The sequence below is a fragment of the Peromyscus californicus genome, unplaced genomic scaffold, assembly GCF_007827085.1.
Source record: "Peromyscus californicus insignis strain IS unplaced genomic scaffold, ASM782708v3 Scaffold_9__1_contigs__length_137607984, whole genome shotgun sequence".
In the NCBI taxonomy this organism is placed as follows: Eukaryota; Metazoa; Chordata; class Mammalia; order Rodentia; family Cricetidae; genus Peromyscus; species Peromyscus californicus.
Window position 1 is genome coordinate 5258254 of NW_026294617.1, and position 8918 is coordinate 5267171.

Genomic DNA, 8918 nt, shown 5'->3' on the forward strand with positions numbered 1-8918 from the left:
CAGGTGAAACGAGGGGGTAAAATCTTAAGGTAGGAAGCTCTTCACACCTTCTGGGAGGAGTTCTCTCATTTGAAAACGAGACTGAGGAGCTTTCCGGAAGGAACTTCGGAACTCTGGCTGTAGACCGAGTGTCTGTCCTTTACTTTCCACAAAGAAGCAGCACAAAGTAAAGCTCAGGACAAAGGGGTTTTATCAGAAACAGATAAAAGTTTGCCTTGCCTGAAAAGCCTTGGTCAGAGAAGAAATTCCCACTCTTCTTAAGCAAAGAAAAATTCACCATATGATTTTGTGTCCTCATTAAACACCTGAATCCCGGAGGCACTTTCTGGTTAGACACTAGCCGTCCGCATACTGAAACTTGATTTGTAGGTGTGAGAGCATATTATAAGTTTTCTGAAAAGAGAATTTTGACCGATAGTTGCTTGTTTTAAAACCCTGAACCCAATTTTTAATCAGCATTAAAGGTGTAAAGCAGAGCCAGGTTTCAATGCACAAAGCTCCTACTGAGTTCAAATTTCCAGATCCACATCAAGTTGGACACTGTAACTAACATGCATCAATAATCCCAGTGCTATTTACATGAGATACCCGAATCTCCCAGGCCATGTAGCCTGGGGAGCACAGTGGAGACAAGAATCCCTGTCTCAAACAAAATGGAAGACAAGGACCCTCACCTACGGTTTCCCCAGGCATCAACCCACATCCTGTCTCACAAGAGCATCCACACTCACACACAAAGTTAAAATAAGAAAAACATAAAGTGATTAACTTTGATAGAGATGGAGTGCCCCTATGAAACTGTAGTTCAATGTGATTTTAAAGTTTACTATTTAACCGAACTTAACCTTCTGATGCTCATGAGATCTGCTCTTCCTCACGTCCTAGATTACAACAGAAAAAGTTAGTTCTTTGAACTTCAAAGGTCTTAGTTTTCTTTCTAAATTGAACATTCAGTGAAGATTCCTTTCCCACACAAACATTTTGTTACAAAGTTCCCTGTAGCATGAATCTTAAATGGTCTTATTAATAAGATCAAACCTGAGGCCAGTTATTGGGGTGAACACTGGAAGATCAGAGAATCAGAATAAGCCACAGCTAACCTCACCTGGCCAACTTCTCAGCTGATCTTGTTTCCTCAGACTGGAAGCCTCTGTGTCCTCATATCCGAATGGCCCTCAGCTGAACTGTGCTGCTAGAAGCCTGAAAGCTTAACCAGCCAAATGCTTCTAGTTTCTGGCCCTCACGCCTTATATACCTTTCGACTTTCTGCCGTCACTCCCTGGGATTAAAGGCTCGCTTTCTGGGATTAAAGGCATGAGTCAACATGCTTGGCTGTATCCTTGAACGAATGGATTTCTGTTTCTGGAATGCTAAGATTAAAGGCGTGTGCTACCATTGCCTATCCTAAGTATTTAGTGGCTTTTCTGTTCTCTGACCCCAGATAAGTTTACTAGGGTACACAATATTTTGGGGAACACAATACCACCACAGTTCCCATTTGCTTAATCACTGCAAAAGCAACGGGAAACATTGAAGCAGCCTCAGCAAATGCAAGCCTTTGTAAACTGATTTCAGGAGTGTTGGTAAGATCTGCATCAACGTTCAAATGCCAAACCAAATGTTGACCTAACTGGGAATGTTGTGGTCTGAAATTTCTGACTTGGCAAGAGACAGCAATCAATTTTCATGTTTATATATGGTTGTTTTGCCTACATGTAACTCTGTGTACTATACGTGTGTGTGGTGCCTGAGTGGATCAAATGAAGGCTTCGGATCCCCTGGAGCTGGCATTACAGATGGTTGCCATGTGAGTTCTGAGAATTGAACCTGGGTTCTCTGGAAGTACAACTAGTGCTCTTAACCACTGAGCCATCTCTCCTACCCCAGGAGTACTGTCTTGAAGACTCGAAGAAGTCATTCTTCTCTATCTCCACAACTGCATACATCACACAACGCTGAAACTCCATATCCCTTAAACAATTCTCTTTCCCTTTCCCAGTCCCAGGGATAATCAACATTCTGTCTTCTGTTTCTACAGATTTTACTCTATTTCACAGATGAGTCATCTTTTGCTAGCAATTTTATCATATTCAGTATAATGAGCTCGAAGTTTATCTGTGTTATAACTTTGCTAGAATTCCTTTCATTTTAAAGCTGCATAACTTCCTATTGAAGGTACATAATCATATTTTGCTTATCTATTTGTCCTTTGATGGACACTTGTGCGTTTAAGCTTTTGTGCACAATGTTGTTATGAATGTCAGTATGCAAATATATCTTGAAGATCCTATGAGCTTTTCTTAAGTTGAATTGAACTAATGAAAGAAGGCATGGTGAGATTCCTCAGCTCATACTAGAGTGGTTAGCAGTATGGGTCATCATCATGCCCTTTGAAGTCAGAGGAAATCACATGGGATTGAGCCCTAAACTTATGGGACCTGACATTTTTGTAAATAGTTGCAGAAATAAGTTAACTTATGGAACAGACTTCTGGTACTGCAAAATTGGTAGTTTGAATTGTGACTTTCTGTATCATACAGAAGTTCTGTTTTTAGATTTTTGAGGAGCAGCCATACTGACTTCCACAGTGGTAGACCAGTGACTTTCCCATCAGCAGCGAATAAAATTTCCTCTTTCCCAACATGCTCACTGCTGTTTACTATTGCCTTTCTTGATAGCAATTTTGATTGTGGTGATGTGAAATCACAAAACAATTTCCCTAGTGGCTAAAGACACTGATAGTTTCAGATCAGGTATCCCAATGCCTCCAGAATTGTATTTCTTGCTTAAAATTGAGTTGATTAACCAGGGGCCTTGTGTGTTGTAGAATATTATTTTAAAGTGTGTTACTTTTCTTTATGTTGCATCTCTTTAGCTCTATGAAGCTGCATTACTTTGCCTGTCTAAAATATCTGATGCTCTAATAAAGAACTAAATGGCCAATAGCAAGGCAGGACAAAGGATAGGTGAGGCTGGAAGGCAGAGAGGGTATATAAAAGGAGAAATCTAGGAGAAAAAGAAAGAAGGAGCCAGGGAAGGAAGGAGGATCGAGGGATGAGAGATGGAGTAGCCAGAGAAGGAGGAGAACATCAGGACCAGTCATCCAGCTACACAGCAAGCTACGAAGGAAGAAAAAATGAAAGATATACAAAAATAGAGAAAGGTAAAAGCCCAAAGGTAAAAGCTAGATGGGATAAGTTAAATAAAGCTAGCTAGCAACAAGCTAAGACTAGACATTTATAATTAAGAATAAGCCTCCATGTGTGATTTATTTGGGAGCTGGGTGGCAAGTCCCCCAAAAGAGCAGAAACAAACAACAATATTTTGGCATACCAATGTGGCGCTCGAATTTCTATAGTGCCTGAGAAAGCTTTAAAAAAAAAGAGGATATGGCTCCTTTCAGAAACCCTGCCATACAGCAGAGCGCATAAACAGCTTTTTTCACATTAAATAGAAACAAAAAAAAAAAACTAAGTAAAAAATGCCTGCTGCAGTGCAAGCCCTAGCATTCTAGAATTCTAGGAAGATTGAATGCAGTTCTTGGTCACAAACTGCCCACTGGGCAGTGAGCTTTAGGCCTGGCTTTCAGAACCCGAGAAGTGGGTAGAGCCAGCTGAGAGCTGCTTGCAGAGGGTATAGATGTAGGTTAACAGTTTAAAGTTTGGTGACACTGTCAAAAACTGGTAAAAGATATGCAGCAAAAGAGTTCCAGATGGAAAAAACCCTAAACAGGTTCCAGTGTGTTTTACAATGTGCATAGGCTTAAGATGGAAAGAATATGGGTATGGACAGTCATAGAAAGAAATAGTTTAGAAATAATAAAGTAAAGCCTTTCAAGAGAGTAAAAGTAATATAAAAGAAAAAAAGCCATGTAAAATGGGAAATACACAGAGAGTCTGGCTCCTGAATATTATTGTGTTCATTTTGAATGTTAAGCAGCAAACAACAGCTGCTAAGAGACATGGGGTTGTGAACAGGACTGCAAAATTGAAGCAGCCTAGATACTTTAGGGTTATCTATAAAAAAGAAGTAAAAAAATGTATTTTTCAAATGGAAATCTAAAATGCTTTGGAGTTTTGTTTCCACAGGACACAAGAAGTTGTGGATTCCTTCAGAAATGATGTTGATCAGGTCTGATCAAGGAAGACCTCCTGAATCTTGACAAGTGATATCTATCAACAAAGGTTATAGTTAGTCTTCCCAGGACTTGGCCATTATCTCAAATTTTCTCTCTGGGACCCTAAAGATACTTTATCCACAGACAGCAGAAAGCAGTTTGGAGAAATTATGCCCACATTCCCAAGATTTGGGGGATGTGGGTGGTCTTTGGTTATTTGGTGGGGTTAGAGGAATGTAGGAATATAGGATAAAAAGACAACTATTAATCTCAGATATTTTGCATTGGCATGGATTTTGGTATATTGATACAAATTTAAAGCAAATTTTGTCACACTGCATATATTTCTACTCTTGTTTAAAGGATTTTTCTATATTGATAAAAATTTAAGGTCATTTTTTTAAAAACATATTTTATGTATGTTTCTATTTTTGTTTGAGGTATTGTGCCTATGCAGTTCATTTGGAAATGTAGAGAGACGTTCTAGTTTTTGAAAGCTGTTATTGTAAATTATATGGGATAATCAGGAACTATAAGGTTAGTGGTTAGTCATTTATAACAATCAAAATTATAAGTATGTTAGGTATGTTTTCCAGATCATATAGAGATATATTTTAGATAGACAGATGGTCTTCAAACCTGTCAAAGACCTATAGAATATAGCATTTAAAACGTTTTGTTAACTTAGGGTTTTTAATGACAATAAGACATATCTGCTCCTGGCAGCACCAATTTACTTCAGAGATGATGGAAACTGAAGAAACTCCTTATGGAGTTTGCTTTCATTATGACAAGGTTAGCCACTGGGCAAAGAAATTTTCTCTTGTCTTTGACTACTGTCAATGTGCTATGCAGACTAGACATGTAGGACCCACAGGAAAGTGACTGCTGAACTTTGCCAAAACAAGGTGGGATGGTCCTTCAAGGTTCCTGCTTCACAAAAGACACTACCAGACATTCTGCAGGACACAGAGAAAAGTGACTGGCAAACTTTACCAACATAGGTAATCTCCTGCTTCATTGAAATGTCTGCCAGATCCTATGGGCTGATAGGCTGAAGATGTATTCCCCAACATTTCAGAGAAACTTTGGGTAACTATCCAGACAGTCAGATGTCTCTGTCATTGCTAGGGTTTTTGAAGTTGTTTGCAATGCACTTTTTGTTTACTCAAATAATATTATCTTTCTGGGATCTTTGATGGCGTTGAAGGCTAGATAGTTATATTTGTAGTTTTCCTTAGTTATGATAGAAAGTAAATTATGAGCCGGGCGGTGGTGGTGCATGCCTTTAATCCCAGCACTCGGGAGGCAGAGGCAGGAGGATCTCTGTGAGTTCGAGGCCAGCCTGGTCTACAAAGTGAGTTCCAGGAAAGGCACAAAACTACAGAGAAACCCTGTCTCAAAAAACCAAAAAAAAAAAAAAAAAAAAAAAAAAAAAAAAAAGTAAATTATGTATAAAACTTTGGAGTCACTAAGATGGATGGATGGTGAAGTGCTTTCTCTGAATTTGCTAAATGCAAATGGACTGAATATTGTAAATTAATTCTTAGTTGATAACTGTTTTGTTGTATGTAGTTATAGTAAAAGTTAAAACCTTTCTTTTTATCTAGACAAAAAGGGGGAAATGTCGAATATTATTTTAAGATGCATTTCTTTGCTTAACTTGCTTTATTTAACTCTGTGAAGCTGTGTTACTTTGCCTGTCTAAAACACCTGATAGTCTAATAAAGAACTGAATGGCCAATAGCAAAGCAGGAAAAAGGATAGGTGGAGCTGGCAGGCAGAGAGAATATATAAAAGGAGACATCTGGGAGGGGAAAAAAAAGAAGGAATGAGAGAGGATGCTAGGGGCCAGTCACACAGCCAGCCATGGAGTAAGTGTGGAGATAAGATTTACAGAAGTAAGAAAAGGAAAAACTCCAAAGGCACAAGGTAGACGGGATAATTTAAGAAAAGCTGACAAGAAACAACCCAACTAAGGTCTGACATTCATAAGCAAGAATAAGCCTCTGTGTGATTTATTTGGGAGCTGGGTGTTGGGCCCCTCAAAAGAGCAAAACAACCAACAACACTTTTCTTCCACATGAGGTTTATGATTTTTTTTCTAACTGTAATGACAACTGTCAATGAATATTTCATTAACTCTGTACACACCTTCCAGAAATGTAGTCATTTTCACAACACTAATTCTGCATATTCAAGCTCAGAGGAGATCTTTCCATTTTCTAGTGTCTTCTTTGATTTCCTCAGTGTTTTACATTTTTCATCATCCCTTAACTTCCTTCCTTAGGTTTATTACTACCTTTTTTGTTTGTTTGTTTGAAAATGGGACTTATTTCCTAATTTGTACTCGGTTATTCACTGTTGGTATATAAAAATATTACTTATTTTTGTGTGTGGATTTTGTGTCCTGCTACAATGCTGTGTTGATCAGTTTTATGGTGGTGTTAGTGTGCTTTCATGTAGAATCACAAGTGCAAATAGTGATGATATGGTTTGTTTCTTTCCTATTCATATAGCTTTTATATATTTCTCCTGTCTTATTGCTCTAGTTTAAACTTTTAGGATTACATTGAATAAGACCAAATAGTGGAAATAATTTGTCAGTTACTGACCTTTGAGGAAATGACTTAATTGTTTCTTCAGTTATTAATAATGTAGTAGTGGCTAAAGTTTGTTTGTTGAGGTATGTTGTTTTTATTCTTTGTTTCTTTGAAACTTCCATTTTAAAGGGATGTTGAACTTTATGAAAAGCATCTTCTACTTATATCAAGAGGATCATGTGGATTTTTGTCTTAAGGCTCTGTACTACATTATATTTATTAATTTGTGCATTTTGAATAATCTTTGTATCTATGGAGTAAAACCAAATTTTTCATGGTGTATTATCTTGAATACAGTGTATTTATTCTTGAATTCAATTTGTAAGAATTTTATCGAGAATTTTTATGTTGTTATTCATCAAAGAAATCACTGTGTACTTTTATGTTATGTTCTTATCCAATTTTCTGTAGGTTGATGGTGACTTTGTACAATTATTTTGTGGTATCCCTTCTATTTTACAAAACACTTTGGGGAGTACTGGGTTAGCTGATTTTAAAGGTTTAGTAGAGGCCAGCAGTTCCATCCTGAGCTTGTATCTGTCAGGAGGCTCTTCATTCATGCTTCCATCTCTTTTTTTTTTCTTTTTGCTATGGACATGCTTATATTTTTCTATCCTCTTAACTGACGGTAGGCCATATGTGTCCAGAAATTTACCCAACTATTCTTAATTTTTCAGTTTTTTAAATATGGATTCTCAAAATATTTCCTAATGATCTACTGGTTTTAATTAGAATCTATGATTATGTTCATTTTTACATTAATATTTTTAGAATTAGGTCTTCTCTTTCAGGTGCATTGTCTATGAATGTCTCTATGTCACTGTTTTCAATGGATTAACTCTGGGCTACTTACTGTTATTTTAGTCTCTATTCCATTCATTTTAACAGCTGAATTATTTTTATCATCTACTGTTTTGTGTTTGGCTTATTCTTTTTTTGTTGTTTTGACAAACAAGTTTTAACATTATCTTATTTATCTGATATTTCTGTTACGTTTTACATATGAATAATAGATACAAATATTCTTCATAAAACTAGCTTAACTGTATCTCAACAGTATTTCTGGTAAGTTGTATTTATTTTTCTTTCACTGTGATAAAATACCATGAATAAAAGCAACTTATAGACAGAAGAGCCTATTTTGTCTTATGATTCCAGAGAGAAGGTTTATGAAAGGAGAGGAATAGTAGCAGGTGGCCGTCAAAGGCAGCTAGCTAACCAGGTTCTCATGTACACACAGGAGGCAGAGAGAGTGAGATGGAAGTGGGAAGGGGCTGTAGACCCTGAAAGCCTGCCCCCAGTGACTCACTTCCTTCCTCAAAGTTATACCTCCTAAAGGTTCCATAAGCAGCTTCAAACAGTGCCACCAACTGGGGACCAAGTGTTCAATTATGTGCTACAAGAGAATTTCTGATTCAGACCATCACAGTTGTAGTTTTCTTTTTTAAAATTTCCTATCTGATTTATTCATTTATTTATTCATGGGTCATTTAAGAATGTTTTTATTTTAAGTATTTGTAAAGCTTCTGTGGTTTCTCTTTGTATTGATTTCTAGTTTTAGTCCATGATATTCTGATAAGATGCAAACAATTATTTTCATTATCTTGTGTTTGTTAATATTTGTGTTGTGATATGGAATATGGGTCTCTTTTAGAGAAGGTTCCATAGGCTGCCAAGAAGAATGTATTCTCTGCTGCTGGAGAGATGACTCGGTAGTTAACAGCTTCGGCTGGTCTCTCGTAGGGCCTGAGTTCAGTTTCCAGCACCCATATGGCAGCTCTGTAAATCCAAGTCTGGGAGATCTGATGCCTTCTTCTGACCCCCGTGGACACAAGGCACACACATGGTACAGAAACACACACATAACCAAAACACTCATACCAATAAAATAATTTTAATATATATTCTTTTCTTTTTAGATGACATATTATGTAGCTACTGATAGTCTACTTTTGTTATTGATTTTAGTTTGTATGACATGTCTGAAAACAACAACAGGAGAGTAAACTCATCTACTTATATTGTACTGGGACTTTTGTCATCCTCTATGAACAGTAGCGTTTATGAAATTGTGAGGCCCAGAGTTTGGTGTAAAAATATTTAGTGTTATTAACTCTTGATGAATTGTTCTCTTTATTAGTGTGTTCTGGTCTTTTCATGCTTATGACTAATTGTTGTTTTTAATCCACTTAATCAGA